This window comes from Rhea pennata, chromosome 3, assembly GCF_028389875.1.
Source record: "Rhea pennata isolate bPtePen1 chromosome 3, bPtePen1.pri, whole genome shotgun sequence".
Taxonomy (NCBI): Eukaryota; Metazoa; Chordata; class Aves; order Rheiformes; family Rheidae; genus Rhea; species Rhea pennata.
This window is the reverse complement of record NC_084665.1, coordinates 67,102,259-67,125,025: the sequence shown is the minus strand read 5'-3', so window position 1 is coordinate 67,125,025 and position 22,767 is coordinate 67,102,259. Positions and strand designations below refer to the sequence as shown.

At 39.2% G+C, this 22,767-nt stretch overlaps 1 protein-coding gene across 6 annotated transcripts in view; it reads left to right on the top strand.

Moving 5' to 3' along the window:
- The first annotated feature begins 5,770 nt into the window (after positions 1-5,770).
- EYA4 (EYA transcriptional coactivator and phosphatase 4) overlaps positions 5,771-22,767 on the top strand; it is a 157,318-nt gene continuing 140,321 nt past the window's right edge. For all 6 annotated transcript variants that reach the window (XM_062570896.1, XM_062570893.1, XM_062570897.1 and 3 more), the window contains exon 1: positions 5,771-6,029. The gene's annotated coding sequence lies outside the window, so the exon portion shown is untranslated. The remainder of the gene's footprint in view (positions 6,030-22,767) is intronic.

Here is a 22,767-nt window from a genome sequence, read left to right as displayed (position 1 = left end):
TGTTTATTACTTTGCAGCCAGAACGGAACAAATTTACCTCTTGTTGGATGTCTTAAGATTTCAGTGCATAAAGAATGATTTAATATTCAGCTTGCCCTCAGGATTAACTCATAGCCATGTATAAAACAGACCTGTAAAACTGTTGTTTAAATGTCCTTAAAGTAACCCAAACAGTTTGTTTCTAATTGATGTCTTTGAGATTCAGGATGAAATCCTCAGAGAAACTAACATCTGAAAAGTCTGGTTGGGAATATCCTGACAAAGACAACATTGCAGTATTTTCTGAAAAACAGCAATAATTGTCCTTAAATGCTGTGCACTACATTCTGCTCGTTACACTTACAGTACTGAAAATAAACTCGCTGTTTAAATCCATATATATTTTTGGAACTATACTTACAAGTCCAGAAACCTTTAAAGACTTTGAATAGAATGCTTTAAAAGCAGAAGGGAACTTGTACACTGAAATAAAACAGGTTTTCTGAAAACACCCTTTGACATCATTTTTTGGAATCTCTGCTTGCCATTTATAGTTTTTCTGTTTCCTGCTTCTATTGCACACCACCTGCAAATAAATGAGTGAAATTGCCTGAGCTTCATTTAATCTTCTACTACTAGGAGAACTGAATTCAATCATGTTTCTGGATGAAACAAAGTTATATTTAGTATAACAGTAATACATAATGCCATTTGCAATGTAACTTGGCAATGATGTTTTTACTTCTATAAAAGATGTGAAAAAGCTCAAGGCCAATTATTCTTTACTGAATATATGCTATTATATTATAATGCAATACAGTAACAATATGATGTTACAGTGCAGTAGAAAACTCTTGGCACAGATTTGTATTTGAGTTTATTGCATAACGAGCTCAATCCTGCTGACAGTGAAACTGATGAATGTTTTGCCATCAGTTTCACTGGAAACCCCAACATTCCTGATAATTCACTAATAAACCTGAGTGCTCACTTACATACATCATTTCTGATTAGTGACAGTAAAATTATGGTATCGTGTATTTTTTGTTTATCCTACCTACATGTGTAAGAGAAAACTACTTTGCAAATGCTGGTTTTTATGTCTCTCAGAATCTGAGAATGTTTTAAATAGATTTACAGAAATGGTGTGGTAGCCATATCAAAGTTATAAATGTATATACCAAAGAAAAATCTTAAAAGAAAGCTGAAAATTCCTAGAAGGAATCAGAAGGTCAAGAAGCTACATTTAATGTGAAATTGATTAAGAAGCAAATAAAGGGAAATTATACTAAGCAGCAAAACTAATGTTTAATGAAACAGATTTAAATGTTACTATGTTTATAAATCATCCAAGGATTGCTCATTATTTTGTATGTGATGAAATGAAATCTGAAACAAGATTCTGCTGCATGATAACCACTGCTGGATCTAGGGCACCTTCTCAGGCCTCCCAAAGAGCCAGAGGGTTGCAGGTGAGGCAACTCCAGCCCTGACATCTTCTCCATCTTCCCAATAACCCAACACAGCGTTGTCTCCAGGAGTGACTTTCAGGCTACCTCTGTACCAGTAAAAGATGCAGAGATTGCTCCTCTGCCCTGTGGCCATCTGCTGCGGTAGTGTTTCTGTAAGGCTAAACGTTCTTGCTCTCTTACCTAGGGTGGCTGCATCAGACAAAGCATCAGGAAGGGTCCTTGGCTACAACCTGGACCACGCCAGGGCATTTTTGAGGAGAATGCTAATTGGCAAGGGCAAAACCCATGCCAGGAACCACGCTAACGGACCTAGGCACTAGCCTTGACTTGTACAGATAGGAGTTTTGTGGTTCCCACAGTGACAGAGAAGATACGGTTCATCAAAAAATATATGGCAGCGTTTTTGTTCTGGATAGGCACCATATACTGTTTCCATTCAAACTGGAGAGAAACACGAGGTACTAGTACCCTGCATGCTGGAAGAAAAGACTGAGCTTGCAATACTATACAATCTATATTTCAATAACTATCCTGCTATAACTTCACTGCACTGTGTATTGTGCACAGGCACAATACATCCTGCCTGTGCAGCCAGTTGAAGTAGGCAGATTTTCCTTTGAATTTACCTGGCTGTATTTCAAGAAATCTTTAAAGACAAAACTTTCACTGATTTCAGTGGGACTTTTGCTTGTGTATGGGATGCAGAACAGAGCCCTCTCCTGGTAAGCACTAAAGATAATTGAGGACACCCCTGGCACCGTATTTGGCACTGTCCACAGCACATATCTATGTGATGAAGTATTGAATGTAGGCCTCAAAATAAAATATTAGGAAAGCTCAGCTATTCAGAGCCATGGAACCTTCTGATTGAGGTCAGATGTGTTTGGATTAAAAAAATTACGGAAATCTAAGTAACACTTAAATGATGGCACACTTGAAAACTGAAACAAAAAATAGGTTATATAACATATTTAAAGGCAGAGTTGGCACTTCAAGTTCACAATGGCTAGCCAGTTGTAACCTGCTTTTGAACCCGCAGCTGAACCCTGAATGCTGAATTACTGAAAAGGGTGGGTCACTTTCTTTTTAAACCTGAAATCTGATAACCATGGCGAAAGAACCCCCATTCATTCTTTCTTTGTATGACTATAAAGCCATGAAGCACCAAGAATAACTTTAAGCACACAGATCAACAAACTTAGCCTAATTAACTCAATTTTGGATTTCATACTTCAACCTGAACATAAGAAGCTGTATTTCAAAGCCCTGCTTTGTAAAACAAAGTCTACAAAACGTACATATGCTATATGCCAAATATAGCTTGCCAAAATAGTAGGTCTCTGTCTTTGAATTTTCTCAGAATATCTAGGTACAATCCCTTTGTTTGAAATAACTTCTGTTACTGAGATGCAGCACAAAAATTAATTGATTTAATTTCAAAATTACAGATTTGAAAGTCCATACTGCTTTTAGTAACATGCAAAGATGATTATCTGGAGCCATACTATTTATGCCTGTAATCCCATTAGATTTCACAGGATAAGTAGGGTTGGGCCTATAGTATTTGCATGGAACACCTCCAAGGAAATTCCAAGTTATTGTATGAACTGGTACTTGTTCAGGGCAACATTCTTCTGCTGACTCAGAACTGAACCAGCACACAAAGTGTATGATCCCAAGTACTGTCTTTATATGAGAGGTAAACTCATATGAACTAAGCATATGAACACTTGCAGTCATTAAACACCTTATGACACTTTTTGCAAGTGTAGGAGTGCCTGGCCAAATACCAATCTAGATAATTACATCCTGCCTACTTACATTCCCCTGTTGCTTTAAATGGATAAGGCATTATTCTTCTATTCATGTGTAAAAGTGGATCCTACAGTCCTTCCTTGGGCAGCCTTAGGACTATTTCTAGCCTGACCTTCTCCATGCAGGGCTCTGTATGGTCACAGTCATTTATATGATCCAGTATATTGCAGGAGAATTTGGATCTACAACTGAAAGCAGTTCCACTGAGCTCACTGAAATTTGCTTCAACCCAAAGACATCAATTTAACTGAAATCATCATCTAATTACTACCCACGAAAGTCATTTTTACAATAAGCCACTATCAAGAATTGTTTGATTATAAGATCAATTTCTATAGGATTTCCTTTGCTACACCTGATCCAGGTCAAATGCAGAAATGTACTTGTGTATGATCCTGCCTGCTCATACTGAGATCAACAGCAAAACAACAATGTTCAACTGACAGTAAGGCCAGACCCCTTAACGGGAGATTTGCCTTGCGTCAGCACCATGTAAGAGCAGTGCACTTCTCCTGTCCTTCCTCAGTTTAAAACGTTACATCAAACAAAGATTGTACATAATCTTTTAAAATCAGCTGTAACCTGAATTTTAAGAGAGGTGCAACAGATGGTTAAAAGCTTGCTTTAAAGTGATGTCTGTTAAAATAACCATGTTAGTAACTGATTGTTCCCTGTAACAGGAATTTGCTTCATTGAAGTAAAGTCGAAGGAAACCAGACTTCAGAAAACCTTCATTACTGTGTTCAAGTACCTTATATTAGACTGTCCTGCCGATCACAAAAGTCCTCTCGAAAGGATTGTTAGCACTTTTTCTTACAAAAGGACTCTGTTAGCAAGATGAGTGCTGGTGTTAGTCACAACTGTTACTCTGCAGCAGGGCTGTCAATTTAAATCTTTTTCTGCAAATTCAAGGTATTTTCCCCTGCCCATACTCTCTTGAGTTTCAAAATTCACTTGACTTTTTCTGACTTGTCTTGTAGTATGTCAATTTGAAGGCTAGCTTTGGGGGACTTTAGTTTAAATGTTCTTCTAGCTGTATTTGTGTAGGTCCAAGAGTTTTCCAAGTCTGTTCTCCTTCTGAGTGTGACTCTCCCAAGACAGCAAATACAGAGTTTTTATAGACTTGTTTTCATGAGGATTGAGTTGTCTTCAGTTTGAAATTATTTGCTGGAAGGATGACGATATTAGTACAACTGATTGAATGCAAAGGCAGACAGCTTAAGCAGTACCAGAAGTTACACTTTAAATAGTTATCATTGGGTGCAAAGTAAGTAAAGAGAAGGCAGGTAGGAAAGAATCTTCACAGATCTGTAATTTTTGTCTTTATTTCACGTGACTCACAGACCTCAAGAGCATTTGGCATTCAGTACTTCTGAAAATCAAGACACTTTTCTAACATCTCTCTCTAGATACAGGGCTTGTATTTTGACTCCAGCATTTTTGTCTCATGCCCTTTGAAGAGTGAAGTTACTTGACAGAAAGAGGGTGACATAACTGTAACCGGTTAAACAAGAGTCACCCAGTCCGCTCAGTGAAATCCAAAAGAGGAGATAATACACGGCTAATGATGATGAGACTGTGAACAGTGGCCAAGTAATTAGGATTCTCCTTCCCCTTCCCCACTCTATGCAGTTAAGAGGACTAAGAACAAAACTGTTGAATTTCCAGCAGAAAAGAGAGTTCAGCCTATGAAGAAGCAGGAAAGGACTTTTTCTCCATCCATCCTTGCCAGCTTGAGAGGAAGAGGGTAACTGCATCCTATATAGGGGCACAGCAACAGCTCCTGCTGTTGCAGTACCTGCTCACCCTTGGCGTACTCTCACCTTCCCCCAAAGTCATGACTGCTTTAGTGTCGTGGTTTTGGAGAATCCTCACGAGGAGAACGGCGACAGGTCAGGGCAGCGGCGTGCCCGGCGCTTACTGCGCTGCGGCCGGCCGCTGAGCCGTGCCCGTTGGGCGGTCCGCGGCCCTTTCCCTCCCTTGCCCCCATCACCGTCCCCGGTGCGCGGCTGCAGCTGCCCCGGGCGCAGCAGGCAGCGGCCGAGGGTCCCGGCCAGGGCGAGCTGGCGCCGCGCAGAGAGAGGTGCGCAGGGGCCAGGGCCGGGGCCGGCGGCGGGCAGCGCAGGCGTGCAGAGCCCGGCGCCGCCGCCCCCCCCGGCCCGGCCCCGGGGAGGCGGCGTGGCGGCGGCGGGCAGGGGCAGCCCGGCTGCCGGCCGCGGCGGGGGGGGCCGGCGCCCCAGCACCCAGGAGGCAGAGGGGGCCGGGCCGGGGCGCAGCGCCGGCGGCCGCGGGCCCCAGCGGCGGCGACAGCTCCGTGCACAAGTGCAGAGCGGCGCCCGGGGGCTGCGCTGCCTGCCGCGCTCTTCGCCCCTTACCGCCCCGCTGTCGGGACGACCTTTTCGGGAGGGAGGGGGTTACCTTCTCTTAGCAAAGTCCCGTCCCTTGCGAGGGAAACTTGCTAAGTGCCTGTGCGTGACAGACAACTAGTTGCACTCGCTGAAGTGCGAAGAGTGCTCGGCTTCTCCCTTACCAGCCTCCTCCTCCGTCTCCCCCCCCCATCCCGTCCCAAGTCTCCCCTCCCGTTTTGCTCCGAGTTGCGTTTTATTTGTGTGTGGAGAAAGGGGGGGGACTTGCAGAGGGGATGTCCTGTTTTTGCCAGAGGAACAGTGTAAAGGGGGAACCTCGCCTCGGAGAAGGGACGAGAATAAATAAATAAGGAGCAGCCATAAAATAAAGGTAGCGGCATATCCCGGCAGCGAGAAGGTGAGTGTCTCTTACTCCCCAGTCCCCAAGCCTCCCTCCCACCCCTTCTGTTTAGAGGTGGAGGAAACCGGTTCCCTGTCGCATGTGCGTGTCCGTGCAGATGGGTGTGTGCGTGTGTTTATGTTTCGGGCTTATTTAGCATTGTTTTCTTGCTGGTCCGATTAAAAAAAAAAAAGTTGCTGTAAAGCAAAAGTGACGGGAAGGGTCTGCAGAGCCGTCTATCACTGGGCAGAGACGGGGCTGCCGCCCCCGACACCAGGGGAGTTTTCTTGCAAAAGCTCGCCTCCGCTGCGGAGGGGCTCCCGGTGACTTTTTCCCCCGCGCCCGGACTTTCTGTCTTTCTCCAGGTGACAGTCCCTTCCGTTTTGCCCTCAGCCCTCCTCGGCTTGCCGTTACGGTCGCTTCTGGGGCAGCCGGGAGGCAGGAGCAAGCCGTGCCGGCGCCCACCGCCTTGTTCCCCGGCTCCCGCGGGGCTCCCGCGGCGGCGGGCAGTGCCGCTGGGCGCGCCCCGCGAGCGCCAGCCCGGGGATGCGGCGGCGGCGGCGGCGGCGGGAGGCCGGGCTCCGCCGCCGCCGGGCCGCCCGCCTCGGCCGCCCGCGCCGCCTCTGAGGGACGGCCGGGGCCGCCGCTGCCGGCTGCTTGCATGGAGGCTGAGAGGAAACAAGTTTGCTGGCGGCGGGGGAGCATATCCTGCCAAAGCAACACGAAAATACACACCCTGTGCGGCAGATGGTAACGAGTCTTTTCTAGAAACACCCGTTTCTTGTCAGCAAGGCTGTTTTCGGCAGCTTGAAAGGGGGGATTCAGTTTGCTTGGGACACACGGGCGCACGCAGCGACGGCAGAAAACAAGGTTGGTTCAGTTGTCCGTCCTGTGCCGTGCAGCCCTCAAGATCTCAGGATCTCCTGTGCCCCAGCCTCGGGCAGCAATTGATTTTTCTTTTTTCTTTCTTTTTTTTCTTTTTTCTTTTCTTTTTTTCTTTCTTTCTTTTTCTTTTCTTTTCTTTTTTTTTTTTTTTTTTTTAACAGCGGACCTTTCAGGGTTTGCAGCCATTAGAAGTATCTACGGATGAGGCAGTCTGATTTCAGACCGGTAACAAAATACAGAAAACACTCGAGTTTCTGAAGATTCTTTTCCCAGTATGTGACGGGAGTTAGGACAGAGCTGCCTGTTGTTTTTGTTCCTTGCCATTTCCCTTCTTTCGGGTATTCCCCCCCCCCCCCCACACACCAACCAGTTGTTTATCTTGTGGTTTAAAGACGGACAGAACTGCGTTTTCAGGTTGTCCCGTCCCTCCCCTGGCCCCCTCCCCCGCCGCGTCTCTCCGTTGTGGGTGAGGACGGAGGCATGGAAAAGCCGGAGCGCGGGGGGTCCCGCCGCCCTTCCGCGTAGGTGCATCGGCTGTGCAGGGACTTGTGTTTTGGTCTGAAAGCGTTTCCACGTGGGGAAGCCCGAGTGTGCGCGTGTGTTTGTGTGTGTACTTGATCCGCGAGGAGGTAACAGGATTCTTCGTGTTCAAACCCAGTGCGCTGTTGGCCATTAATTTGCTTCTCCGGCTGTCACTGGACACACTTCCAAAACCAGATACCCGCGAAGAAACGGCAGGCTAGGTTTCACATAGAGGTGCCGCGGCGAGCGGCTTTGCCTGTGCCTCTCCCGCCGCTAAGGGCGTGGGCGCCGAGGGCCGTTCTGGCGGCGGTTGAGCCCCGCGCCGTTGGGGCCGTTAGTCCCGCGCCGTTGGGGCGGTTAAGTCCCCCGCCATTGGGGCGGTTAGTCCCGCGCCGTTGTGGCGGTTAAGCCGCCGGCCGTTGGGGCAGTTAGCCCCCTGCCGTTGGGGCCGTTAGCCCCCCGCCGTTGGGGCGGTTAGTCCCGCGCCGTTGTGCGTTAAGCCCCTGCGCCGTTGTGGCGGTTAAGCCGCCGGCCGTTGGGGCAGTTAGCCCCCTGCCGTTGGGGCCGTTAGCCCCCCGCCGTTGGGGCGGTTAGTCCCGCGCCGTTGTGCGTTAAGCCCCTGCGCCGTTGTGGCGGTTAAGCCGCCGGCCGTTGGGGCGGTTAGTCTCGCGCCCTTGGGGCTTCTCCGTTGAAACCGGCCGCGAGGGGTTGCCTGGCAGCCGCGGTGCCGGGGCGTCGCCCCGATGGCTGCGCCGCCCGGCACCCGACGGGGGAGCAGCCGCAGGCATTTTTCACAAAAAAGCGAGCGGGATCCCGCGGTAGCGTCACTACCAATCAGTAACGGGCAGCTACAGTTTCATTTACATTTATGAAACTTCTGCTAAGAGCCAAGTAGATGCACCGCTGCTTTCCCGTTATCCTGTGGGCAGGATTTATAGCAGAACACACGGAGGTATATTTTTATCGCGCAAGTGGTGATGGTCAGTACCTGGTAAATAGAGAAATAGAGAATTGTTGTACCAAACAAGTGGAGCACTCTGGATAATTCTAATGAAAGCATGAAATCATGCCACAACAGTAAGAAATCACTATTTGTGGTTTTCTGAGTTTTGTTTTACACATATGGAATACTAGGAAAGACTTTCTAAGCGGACTAGAAAGTAGTTTATCTAAGATTATCTAATTAACTTTTTAGAATTATAGGAAGTATACAGAGGGAAGCATCTTCGCTGTATATACAATAAATAGCTTTTGTCTAGCTTTTGTCTGACTTCAATATTATGTATCTGTTGGATATTTGAAGAGTCTACTTTGCATTAAAGTTCTGGTTATATCATTTTTCTCATTCCCTGAATGTAGAAAAAACCAGTTTGCTAAAATTACTGTAGGCTTGATTTTTTTTTCCTCCTAGTATTCCTCAAAATGCTGGAGGATACATAATTTTTGCATACCTGCAGTGTATATTGTATTATGAGTAAGCGGAAATACAGACTGATATCTTTCTTCTCCTTGGTTCTTCCTGTGTGTTTTGACATTTGATGTTAAGCTGGACTACCCATCTAAAGAGTCCTTCCTGTTTTCTTTTGAAAATTAATATATTTATGTTACAAAATGTTCTTTAATGAATTGCAATAAAATTAAAAAAGAAATATGTTGACTAATCTTTTCTGTATCTTTGTTCTGGTAATGCATATATAGTTATAAATTGCTATGTATAATTGGCTGCATTGCTAATAAATTTAGTTGAAGGTTACTTTTGCAGGATTTGTATTTATTAATGGTTTCACAGCTTCTTACAAGAGAAATTTATTCTGCTATGTAAATACTGCCAGTGGGATAGATAAATTCTAAATAAGGAATTTAATGAGCAGAAAACCTGTCATTCGTATAGCAGTTCCCAGTAAAATGTATTGAAAAAGGCAACTAGAAATGCAGCTATAGATAGTATCCTGTTGCATATTTTTAGCCTCTGATGCAAGTTGAGAGCTACTCTTGAAACTTTATGTAACTTTTATGTATCACACTTACACTTTTTAGATCTAGAATTAAGCAATGTTAAGTTGGAATTTGGAACGGGAAGGGTACCTGTCTGATTACTTGAGGAACTGATGGTGTTGAATGATGTTCATCGAAATCTTCAAGTGATCATATTTAAGCTACTTTTTTTATTCATTAAATGTGAAAGTTAATTCAGAAAGAAGAAATTAATTCCTAGAAGTTGTATGTCAAACACTGCAGAATGCAACTGCTTTTTTTTAATGTTATCTTTTTTGGAAGTAGGAATTTTATGAACTCTGGGTAAAACAGGTCTCCCTTTTTATAAGGCGAGTTTATTCAGCATAGTTCTATATTGCAGCTGCTGATCATATTTCATAGAGCTGTTAAAGCACTTAAAACCTAAAATTAGGTACTGTCTGGTAGTAAATATTTCAAATAACTCCTAGAAGAAATAAATAAAGAGTAGTTTTTTTAAAATATGACATTTTGAAATCTATAATTGAACAAAAGTAATCTTGCTGTGCTTTTTACTCAACATAGTACAATTACAAACTAACTCACTGATTGCAACGCGATGTGATTTTTTTCTCTAGTTTATTTATCTCCAACATTTTTACTGTGATTTTAAACTGACTGTATTTGATAGCGTGATGTGATATTTTGTTCAGGCAATGTTCACTGTGGCAACGGTAATATTAAAAAGTATCAAATTTACTTGTAACATACCTGTACTTGCAGTGACTATTCTTACAATAGTAAGAATCAAAATTTTAAGTTGTTCTTGGGATGAATGTTTTTGTATAGCTGTTAATTATAAAAGATGTAAACTTGCTTTTTTCCAGACTTTTGATGAGTTAATTTTACAGGTAGGTATTTATAATACGTGATTTTAGTTGTAATGTTTAAAGCTTTTTGAAAGTTCAGCACTAAACTAAGTCTAATAGCAGAAACACTAAGATATCTTAGGTTTTATTTTGCACTTCAGAATCCAATGTATTCATTATCTCAGATATCTATAAACTTCTTGACATTTTCCATTCAAAGAACAGTGTTTACATTGCGCAAAGGGAAGAAGAGTCATCTTTTAACAGGTTTATGAGTAAACTTCTAATAGGTAGTATTAAAAGTAACTTTACTGTGGGTTTTCCTTTTTTAGATTTAAATATTGTGTAAATGTGTGTCCAACTGTAACCTTTTCTGTCATTGAAAAGCGCTAATTGATCTTGCTGGCCCTGACATAATAGTATAGTTTGATATTTGAAACCTTTCAGCTTTGGCATGGCCCTTTAATCACCCCTGAGATTTCAGGGCACAGTTCTGCTTAAGGCATAAGACTGCTAGTCTTTTCAAAAATTAAATAAAAGTGGTTATTAAAAATAAATTCTCTTTACTTCCTTCTAAATTCATTGGACATTTTACCCACTTAAGCCCTTCGGCTTACAATAAACATTAAAACGTTTTTTGTTTAACTTGTATATACTAGATGACATTTTAGATGTTGCTGTATAGAAATTAGATTTTTATGAAATCATTTTTTTGGCCAAGTCCACACTTCTGTGTTGCACTGTCATTAAATTTTTCATTAAATCAGATGTGCTTAAAGAAACTTGGATCCACTTTGCAGCGTGAAAGCTCAGATATGAAAAGTGTTCATCTGACATGTAAAGAGCAACATTTATTTGAAAAGCCCCAAATACTTGCTTTATTTCTCAACACTATAGGTTGTAATACTGCCAGAAAGATTCCCTTTGGGATGCCTGTAATATGGGACCCTAGTGAAAAATATTTTCGAGCCCTTTATAGCCTTTGTCTTCTAACCTGTGAAATGTGTCGAGTAGGTAGCCCACCTTTTGCTTCATTGTTTAAAAGTAAAATTACTTTGATGATTGATTATCCTATATCCAAATGCCTCTCTGAGCTTTCACATTCATTGGACTGTATTTATGCTAGTTCTCCAGATTTTTGAGCCAAATGTCAAATCATAATAGCTGTCTGAGGAAAACTAATGTTTAAAGATTTTATTTTCAATTTGTTTAAAATCTCTGTGCAGTAAGAATGATTATCATAACAAGTTACTGTCTTCACAACTTTTACAGGTCTGTATACCAGCAAGTATTTTGTCTTAAGCTAATACGCTCAAGCGTGAGACATTAAACTCGAATTTAGACTGTAACTACCATGCTTTTGAGAAGGAGGATTTTTGGAGGATTTCTCTGCCTAAATACCTTTGACAATCAGTGTCCCTTTCATAGAATAAAATAAATAATTATGGTGATTATTCATGAAGCAGCTGTCCTTAGACATACAGAGTAATGTGTTATATTGTGGCATTAGTGTAGAGTTGTTTAATTGTATGTAAGTTAAGTACTGTTTCTAAAGACCTACATATGTCTGGCATGACTGAATGCTGTGTCTCTGTGCTGGTGTTGCCTCATATTGTGGCTGGACTATGCAGTTCGACTAATTTGGAGCAGGTAATTGCAAAAGACCTCCCAAAGCCACCTGCAAAATTCTCACATAAAGACGACCAACTTTCATGTATGTGATAACTCTTTATTTACTTATTTAAGTTAATACATATTAGATTTTTGGCAACATTAAAATTTCTTACTATTCTGACATGACCTCGTATAAGTTGACACTGTCAGCAGTATAACGAATTACTGCTGCCTTTCTTTTTAATTGGGTTGAGGCAGCAAGTAAGTATTCTGCTCTTGACACATGTATAATTAAACCACAAAAACCTCCATTAAAATACCATGAAGGGTTTGATTTAGACCACAAAAGTAAAAGAAATACAGAGCTGAGTTTGCGACTTTTAAAATAATTCTTCTCTATGACTGTGTGTATATAACTATTGAAATCAATGCTGGTGCATGAGGTAATTGGAAACTTAACTTGATGTTTTGTGCCAGATCCTTAGCTGTTGCAAATTGGAGTAGGAATGTTGAAATTACTGGAGTGGTCTCACATTATGCCAGATGAGTATCTAGTCTTTATTCTTAGTGCAGTCTGTTATTTTTTTCAGGTATTTTAGTACACTTTATAAGGTTACATGCACAGAGGAGTGATCCTGCAATAATTAGGCAAAACAAAGGAGGGTTAAGGATAAAAGTCAAAATTAACTATTCTTCCCTTTTTTTTTTTTTCATTTTTAAGAGCTTTTCAGATTTTATGTTAGATATATTTTTTATTATTTTTATAGCATGAAGTAAATGACCATGAAAATAACTTCTGCAATAACTGCATTTCTGGAAAGTGGTTCTATTAGAAATATTGTCAATTGACTAAGGTCCTTTAATTCGTTTTAGGCAATAGTCAGGTTGTGTTTACTGAAGGATATTTGTGAATGCTAAGCCCAATCAAGGAAAGACGTAAAGTCAGTTGTAGCATGTTCAATCCCATCTGGATGTTCCTTTTTATTCACTGTAGCATATTCTCAGAGAATTGCAGAAAATGAAGGTCACCTTATTCCTGAGCAAGAGCAGCTAGACAAGGCTCAGTGCAATTCAGTTCATGCATACTGACATCACCGTGTATGTGAGGTCTTTCTTCCAACTCTCCTGAGTGTCCCAGCGTAGACATGGTTTCATAGAAACAAGCATAGCACAGACAGATTATGCACATTTCCTCTGCCAAGTTCTAGCATTGCAACTCAGACTCAACCTAATGTTTCTTTTCTAGTCTTCTTAATGCAGAGAACTAGGGAGCTGGGAACTAGTAGAGCTGAACAGTGTAGAGGTTTTGTGAACTGGATAACTGCATTTTGGGAAAGGTCTCCGAAATAAAATTTCCAGGTTATCCTGAGACAAGATTTGAAACTGTGGTAGGTTTCCAAAGTGGAAAGAATGAAGTGCTTTTCTACTGAGCCACCTATTTCTTTTTTTTTTTTTTTAATATATATATTTATTCTAATCTAGTTGCTATAAGGAGCTAGTGTAATGTTTGTATTAATATGGTTCAGTTGATTGTCCTTTTGTGTTCACAGCACCATACCAAATCCTGAGCTCACTGTGCAGCAGTATTGCTGGGAGTTAACTGGAATGAGAGGAGTAGTGTCCATCGCCTAAAATGATATCTTTCCTAGTCATTTCTGGTAGCTATTTAGATGTGAGTTAGCTTGCTTTCTGATTTTGTGATTAAATTATAGTCTTAATTTCTCCAAGAGCTAGATGAGTAGTCAGATTTTTGGTTTAAATCACAAGTGAAATTGAAGGAGTTTAGTCATTGATAGCTGTTGCAAAACTACTCTGCTTTTTTGGGTCTTGGTAGATCTACATTCAGGAAGTCCATGGTTAGAACTGTAGCTCAAGAGGTGCTTTCAAATCATGACTAACCATGCAGTAGTTAGACTATAAGGTATCTGAGAAAAGGGCTATCTTTTTGCTCTCTTTCTTTTCTTCTTTTCTTTCTTTCTTTTTCTTTTTTTTTTTTTTTGCATGATGCCAGGGGTCGTGGTTCATACAAGCAATAATACTAGTAATCTGAATGTGAGTAGTGTATGTACGTGACCAACAACTTCTGAAGTTTCTGTGTCCATCTGTTTTCTGTGGCAGAGTAAGGAAGAGCACGAAGCTATGGTTTTGCATTTGGTGGCAGCACTTCTTAAGCAGCCCTTGCCCCTCTTCTACTGGAGCTGTTCCTTGATGTGGTTCACAAACAGCTGTGCTGGCATGATGCAAAGGTCGGAATGAGTGGCAGTACCAGCGCTGCTTAAACTGGCACTGGTGCTACAGAAATACTTGTGGAACCACAGTTTCAGTTACCTAATCTGCCACCTCCATTAACTGAAGTGCAAGGACAAGTCTGTGGAATAGATGGCATTTCTCAGAATGAAAACATTGTCTAGAAGAAATGATCCCTTGATATTTAACCAGAAGTTCTTGTTAGGATGTGTTAAGATGTAAAACTAAAGTTTTTGCAGAATATATATTTATGTGTATATATTTATATATATTTGTATATATGTTTTTATATATACAAGTTATAACTATGAAAAGTTATGATACCTTTTGAGTGGACAGATGTGAGGTCTTCAAAATAATGCAGGAGTTTAGGTATGATCCCGGATCATATACATTTTCTGATTCTGTACCCTGCTGTCCCGTAGCTATTCTTATGCGGGAAAGACAAAGCATAACTGCTCTAGAAAGAGAATGTCATCACCAAAGCTCATAGCAACCATGACTGGTTGCATTCTTTTACTATTATGCCTGTAGAAAGAAGTTGAATAATTTCTAAAAATTAGCCACTACTTATCTGTCACTATAGACAAGTGCTTAATTTATAGGAACTATTTTTTATGAGTTTCCACTGTCACAAAGTATTAATTTACATGCCATCACATTCCAAATGCCTTTTTTACGTTGTTCACATATAACACTGAAATATGCATGGTATACCACATTACGGGTTTATGAAAAGTTGGTTGTGCCAAACTAGCAATATTATTTTTGAGTGAGTACAAGTTTGATTGTTAAAGGTAAGAGTAGTGATGTAATAAAGTTCTGTGAGGTTTTTGACTTGACAGGATTTTTTGTTTAAAAGTACAAAATCTATTTGGCACTAATGAAATGAGTTAAGAAGCAGACTATAGATTTGAAAAAAATACTCATGAACCTTTAAAGAGACACTACTACACAGTCTTCTGAGAGTTGATCATTATGTCAAAACTATTTATTATTTTACCAGTGATATAGAGATTTCCTTCTCTGGAGATCTTCAAGGCCTGCCTGGATGCAGCCCTGTCTAACATGCTCTAGGTGACCCTGCTGAGCAGGGAGGTTGGACTAGACGATCTCCAGAGGTCCCTTCCAACCTTAACTGATTCTATGATTCTATGATTGATATATCTAGAAGAAGTAATATCTTTTATTAGATCAATTATTGACTTAATAAAAGAGATACTTACTTCTTACAAACTTTGTTGTACTTCTGTTGGTAGACTACAATGGCCACAGTACTGATACTACGAAGATTAATGATTAAGTAAATAATACAGAGAGCAAATTGCTAATACAGAGTGGTCTAGCTCTTTCAGTAAGCCTGAGCACCAGCATACAGCTTCAATACAAGCCAGTGATTTATTCTAAAAAAACCCCTAGAAACTATGGCAAATGATGAACATAGTATTATAGTCAGAAAGGAGTAATAATTGCTGGAATAAGCAGTGCCACACAGAATAGGAGAAGTTACGTTACTTGTTTAGATAGTATGGATGCATCTGCTACTGGAAAGCTGCCATCTTTTAGCTTTGAAAAGGATGCTAGAAAAAGTGGACAGGTTTCAGATAAGACCATAGAAATAATTAAACAATTGAAAAATGTGCCTTCCAGGGAATGAGCTGATTCCACTTAGTTTACCAAATGAGAATGTAGCATAGTTTGATCACAACTTACAAATACCTAAGTGGGAAAAAAGGAATTTGGTAAAAGATCTATTGTCAAACCAGTTATAATTAAAATATCAAAATAGCCACTTTTTATTATTACTTTGTGTTAGATACTTAACTACTGTCTCTTAATAAAGGAATTTCAGCAGCGGGATGACAAACTGTTCAAAGTACTTAATGGCATTTAAATTCTGTACGAGGATTGCTGGTAGGCCTAGACTCAAAATGACTACAGATGGCTTTTGTGAGGATCTGCAGCACATAAATACCTAGACTATTCAACACTTCTGATGTTTCCTTCAGTATTTGCTTTGTTTCTGATGCATATCCTGGAACATGAGTTCTGTTACTTTTCATTCATTGTGTTCTGATTGTTTTAGTTTAATTTGACAATACTAGTGCTGTTTCAGTAGATTTGAAGAGTAGTAACTGTCCTAATTTTTTGAAGGAAATGTCTGAGTTTTGTGCTGGGAACAACAGAGTTACTTCTAAAGAGACAGTTTTGTATTCACGTTTTTTGTGCCCTTTTGTTCAATAATTCATTGAGAATGGAACACTTCTGTAAAAGAAATATTTAGGAGTTACTGTCAGCTTTAATTAAGAAAAGGATTACATTTGTCCTGCCAAACCGGAACTAAAGTACTCATGTTTATTTTCTGTGGCTTTACTTTCATATTCTTTCTAGTATTTCAAAATGTTCCATTCAAGAATTCTATGTGAAACACTTGTAGTAACAGTAATGGAAGCTGCCTAAAAGGGCCAGTAATGAAACTGACAATGGTAAATGAAGTGAAAGCTGCATTTTTCCCCGTATCAAGATGTTTCTAGGAATTTTAGCTATTATTTGAATTTCTTTTAATAACTATCATTGCATACTCATCAAAGCATGTAACTGGTGAATACAGTATTGTAATTGTGGCATACCTTTTAAAAAGAAATTCCAATGTATACATGGTATGCTGTAAAGGCTTTCATTTTAATGTAAGATTTTTTTTTTATTTGTTAATTTATCCAGGCATATAAAACTACTGTTTGGTTTACTGGAAGATGTGTTTATTTCTAGGCTCACCCAAATTCTAAAATGATAAATAGTATTTCTATTTTAGAAATAATTTTTATTGTTATATTACGCTATTTTTTTACCCAAAAGGTTAAAAAAAAAAAAAAATCTATCTGCAAAAGGTAATTTTGAACTGTCTTTTGGGGAGATAAAATCATAAATAATTAATATGTTCAGGTTGACAGTGTCTCTTTAAATATCCTGGCTGACCAACCATGGTCTTTTTCCTTCTGTTTTCTGTGGCTTGTTCATAAAGAATTGAAATGTTTAATTTGGTTTGTTCTCAACTACTTTCTACAAAAACAGAGGCAGAATGTCTCAGAAATTAACCAAAATATGCATTATAATAATAAAAAACCTTTCCCCCCCCAAAAGAAATTAGCCCTTCAAAATGTTGCAATGTTCTCTAAGTTGGAAAATAAAATTGGAATTTTTACTACATTTTAAAAAGAGTATCCTTGTACCTTTGGCATCTCTTCATTCCTTTCTTTTTTTCTGGGAATTATATTTTTTTAGGTAAGGATTTTGTGGTTTTGATTGATCATAAGTTTGAAAACACTACATTTAGTTTTTTGCAGATAAATTTTGCTTTATTTTCAGAGAAAGAGAGTCAGATTCTAGATTAAATTTGTTTACAAAGAGTCCAGAAAAAGACTTAGCATTTATTTTATTTATTTTTAGCCAGAATAGACTGAAATGTCTGGAATGAGTCCGAAGAAGGTCTGTATAACTGCAAACTTTGTCTAAAGGTGGATGAAGAGCTTTTTCTATCACTTAGGAAGCCCTCAGAATCAGTGGATTTGCAGTTCTGTTTTCAGTCTTGGTGTATTGCAAAACATTAGAGAAGGTGAGAGAGGAGTTGCTGGGTTTATAATTTTGTACTCACAAATTCTTAAAGCTAATGTGTGGTATTTATTACACAGGTATGAGATGGGAGCGGTAGGAAGAGTAGGGGAAGTCATTTTGAGACATATCTGTATACCAGCAAAATTGGTAACCAGTTTTGCAAGGGGAATAAAAGCTCCACTGAAGTATTACTTTACCAACAGTAAATGAGACATAATGCTTCCAGTTCGTTACCATTTGCCAAAACATCTTGCTATATTCCTGTTTTTCCACTTGTTGTGTTCTGTGATACTAAAAGGACAGCAGGCAAAGCTATTGCCATAGATCCTTTCAGTTTCTTACCTTTAGTATTTACAGAACCGATGCAGAAGTCTCATTTGTTGAAGGTCATGGTTTGTATTGCTCTGCTTATTTGTCATGAGTGCCTGTTTTTGACTGATACCAAATGGTACTGTGATGGTGTGACTTGCTTCTTTGTTTAAGAGAAAAATCTGCTGCAGAATGGGAATATTTTCTTAATTTTTCTTGAATGAAATGTCTGCACATACCACACGAGCAATGCTATCCTTCAGGAAACTCAGTTCAAGGAAGCAAGTCTGCATTGAAAATTGACTCTTGGAGAGGTGACGCGAGGAAACACTTGTAATTTTCAGTGTTCCCAGGCAAAAACTGTGTTAAAATAACAATAATACAAGCATTCAACAAAGACCATGCAGAATTTATGAGGCTATGTGTAACAATTGTATAGTGACCAAATAATTATTTGACTTGAATTTTGAGGGTTTGGTGGCATGAAACAGGTCTATTTTGATTACTGTATTTAATATCTGTCACGAACTCACAAGTTTAGAAAGGAAGATGGAAATAGCAAAAATTATATTTCTGTTATGGATATGTAATTTTTAAAGGGAGGGAGAAGGCAAAAGGAAACTAGATGAGCATGGAACTCTTTAAGTGCCTTACTGGCATTCTTTGCCTGTTTTTAACATTCACGATTATCGTGAGTATGGATAATTCTGTTATCTAAAGATATGGAAGTGGATGTTATCTGTATCTCTCAAGGAACAAACACTCTCTTCCATCTTCTGCAGCAATAATAGGTAGATCCCAGATTTTCAGTTAATCTAAGCCTCAGGATTATCAGTGCCCCGATGATGCAGCACACCAGGATTTTGTTTTTAATTCTTATTTTATTTTTTGGGCTAATAATTTTGACATCACATCTTGACACTCTGAATCCTTCAGAAGTATGGTTTCTGTGTACACTAGAATATATACTGTCTTCCTACAGTAGGTTTATGCATGTTCTTACATATATGACAGATACGTGGAAGAATGAGAATGCTAAGCAGGTCCTGAAGGGTTGTTCCTGCACTACTACCTCCATTTACTTGACAAGCTGCTGCCCACGAATTTTGTACTGAGAACGAGAGTGGTTGTTTATAGAGGAAGTGGCATGGTTCTTTTGCTTTTCAGCAGAGCCTATAAATTCCTCCCGTGTTCTTGCATGTAAATGAGTAACAGCATAGTGTGTGTGGTTGTAGCAGGCAGGAAATTCATCTGTTCTCAGAAGCATACTGATATTGCATAAATTCTTATGTGAATTCCTAGAGTAAGTTGATAACATAAGGAATAATGTATCTTCTTTAAGCTATCCATCTGCAAATTCAAATTGGTGCAGGCAGATGCCCAGCAGACATGAAAATCAGAAAATACCTTTTTTCCCCCCACCAGGGGCCGCTGGACAGATTCAGAGCTGAAATAAGCTGTGCTCTCAACATGACATGGCATGCTGTCCTCTCAGTTGCAGAACAAGGTTTGTGTATGAAGAAGGATCTTCGCATCTTGGAAGTCATTAATAGACAGAGAAGTGGGTCCTGGGTGTACTGCAGAGAGCTCCACAAAGCTGTAAAATTCCTTCAAGGATAAGTTCTCATCCTCAACAAAATTAAAAATATCTCAAACTGGACTGATCTGAAGAGAGCTATATTTCATGTGCTAGAGATGAGGGTTTTAGAAAAAATATTAGAAGAGGAGGAAAGGAAAGAAGGGTGTTCCATATTTCTATTAATTCCCTAGATTGTAGAGAAAGATTTGTTTCTATAATGCAATATGAGCTCTTCAGGAGGTTCATTTCACTCGACTCGATTTCAGGAGGTGGAGACTAGTTATTTCAGCTAAGCCTAAATATGCTTGCAAGATTTCCAAGCCACTTCTGCTTCCTGCAAGAATCCTTCTGATTGAAAGGAACATAGAAGGAAAAATGTGAGAATTAAAATTCTTAGTGTTTTGTGTACTTTCTGTCTGTCTGCCAGTTTTCCTCAGGAAATCAATATATGCCTCTGACTAGATCATACTGTCAAGATGGCTTTGTGTGCCTTGTTAACCATTTATTATATTTATGAGATTTAAAGAATGTTAGTGATTTAGTTTCCCTTGCAGTTAGGTATAGATGATATTTCTCCTTACTATTCTTTCCATTAAATGAGAAATGTTTCTATTAAAGTTGTCTCTTCTTTCAAGAAAATACAGCATTTGTATAAAGGAAAATACAAAAACCTACAAAAGTAAAAATTACTTAATCGTAGAAAATACATCAAGCCATAGCCTTTCTGAGATCGTATTAAGAACTTAGTTTTCATTTTGCCTTACAACATAAATAGAAAAGCTGACATATTTTCTTTATTTTCTGCCAAAATAATGACAGAGAATGATCTTCAGTTTCTAGAAGGTATTTTGTTTATTCTAAATGTGTTAAAATAGTATGTTTTCCCTTATTAGCTTGTCTACTTGAGTTTTGAAGAAAGGTAGGTTATTGTAAAACACATCACCTTTATTCTTCATATAGGGGTATGGATCCTACTTCTTTTCCAAATGTGATACTAGTGGAGACTGAAAAAGAACATATTCACTGTCGCAAATATGTGTTTTAGCTTTATCTATAAAGTAAATAAAAATTCTAATAAATTGAGATTTGGTCTCCTTTTAGCATTTTTTTCATATTAGACTACAGGTGATTTAGAGAACTGCATGAAAGAACGTTTTCATAAGTAGCAATGCAAATGCTTGGAAGTCAGGCAATGCTTGTTATTGCGTGTACCTTCGCTCCTGTTCCTTCAAAGAAATGACTTTCATGGGGAAAAAGCTAGCATGAAATCATCTAATTTAATAAGATTGCTGTGTGTCTACACCATGGTTTCTTGCACTGACTGTAGAACAGTTCATTTTCTCATTACTTTCCTTAGATGTAGTATCACGTGCCATGTATTTAATGCATATGTTCAATAGGAAGGGTTTAAAAGCCGGGTGGGGCTTGCCTAAGGCTGAGAATTCAGACCCTTGAGGCTGTGCTTATTTGTTCTGATAATGGCACCTTGCTGTGGAAAATACTGCAAGTCTTCAGTTGCAGTTCTAAGCACTAAATACTATAACAAATTTTTGAAGTACAGCACTAAAAAATGAGATATTGCTGTATTTGAGACCACTTGTCACTTAAATCAAAATTTTGACTTGCCACCAGTCTGTGAGTAGAAATGAGTTCTTCTTTGTGGCCTTGAATAATTGTGTTAAACACAGCACCATTCTCTCTATTCTCTAGACTTACTATAGACACATATTACAATGTAACAACATTATAGTAAACTTGACTGGGATTTTGCAGCTCCTTTAGTATACAACTATGACTTATTACTAGAGCATCATCAGTAGGTGTTCTGCAGTTTAAAAAGAATAAAGAGAATCTGACTATGTCCCTAAGAAGATCAGCACTGAAAAAAATTGCTATGGTAGAAAGTGAGGATAACCCCCCCACCCCCAAAAATTTAACAAGAGAAAACTCTCTTCCTAAATTTTTGAATTGAATTGAAAAGGAGGAAAACTTCCGTTTGATGGCCAGACTCCTCTTCTGGATGACAGATTCTTTTTGGAATTCCACCTGGCTGACTTCAGGGCCTGAAGCAGGCTCCGAAATGCTCTTGGGAAACTTGAAGTGCTTTAAGGTTTCTTTTTTTTCCCTTTTTTCTTTTTCTTTTTTCTTTTTCTTTTCCTTTTCCTTTTTTTTTTCTTTTTCTTTTTCTTTTTCTTTTTCTTTTTCTTTTTCTTTTTCTTTTTCTTTTTCTTTTTCTTTTTCTTTTTCTTTTTCTTTTTCTTTTTCTTTTTCTTTTTCTTTCTTTCTTTCCTTTTCCTTTTTTTTTTTCTTTTTTTTTAACGCTTGGAATTCTAAAACTTCACATTCTTTTTTGAGCTTGTGAGAGGTGCAACAGAAGTTCTTTCTAGGCATTTCATATGAAATGAAAATGCTTCAGTTGGTTTTTCATTAGCTGCAATCCTAACTTTCCACTGAATAAAATACTAGAGGAATCACTGTTATGGGAGACATCATGTCCTTGCTGTCTTACATTTTCATTCAAATGTGTACTTACAAATCAGTGAGCAGGAGAAGCTAAGGTCGTTTATTTTTTTAACTTAGGGGTGTATCTCTAGGAAGAAACACATGTTTCTCCTCATGGTCGAGTCCTGGAAGTTGCAGTTTAAACTTGATGAAGTGTTTTATTCCCCTAGATAAAAATAAATAAATAAAAAATTATATTTAAATGCATTTGCTGATGAGGAAAATCAGGAATCCTCCTAATTAAGACATTTCTTAGAAAGGTAAAATTTTTATCTTAGAGCATAAAACACTTCATCAGTTTTAAAGCCACATCTGCAAGGACTGGAGCAAGAGCAGAAACATATTTTTCTTCATTCTGGCTTGTCTGTGAGTTTAAGACTTCTAACAACAGTTTTAAAAATAGTTAGAAGCAGTTAGAAACACTTGCAATATAAGAGGGATAAAAGTGCGCTCCATCCCTCTGTTTTTAATCTGGTTCTCTAGATGGGATAAACTACAAGGTTGAATCGGTAACTGGATTATTGCCTCATAAAACAGCACGAGGTTACTATTATCCTTTAATTTTATATCTTTATTAGGGAGTAATGTTGGTCTTATTTAAATCACTGACTTCTCTAATGGTTTTTCTCCTCTTTTACAAATTTATGAAACTAAACCCTAAAGG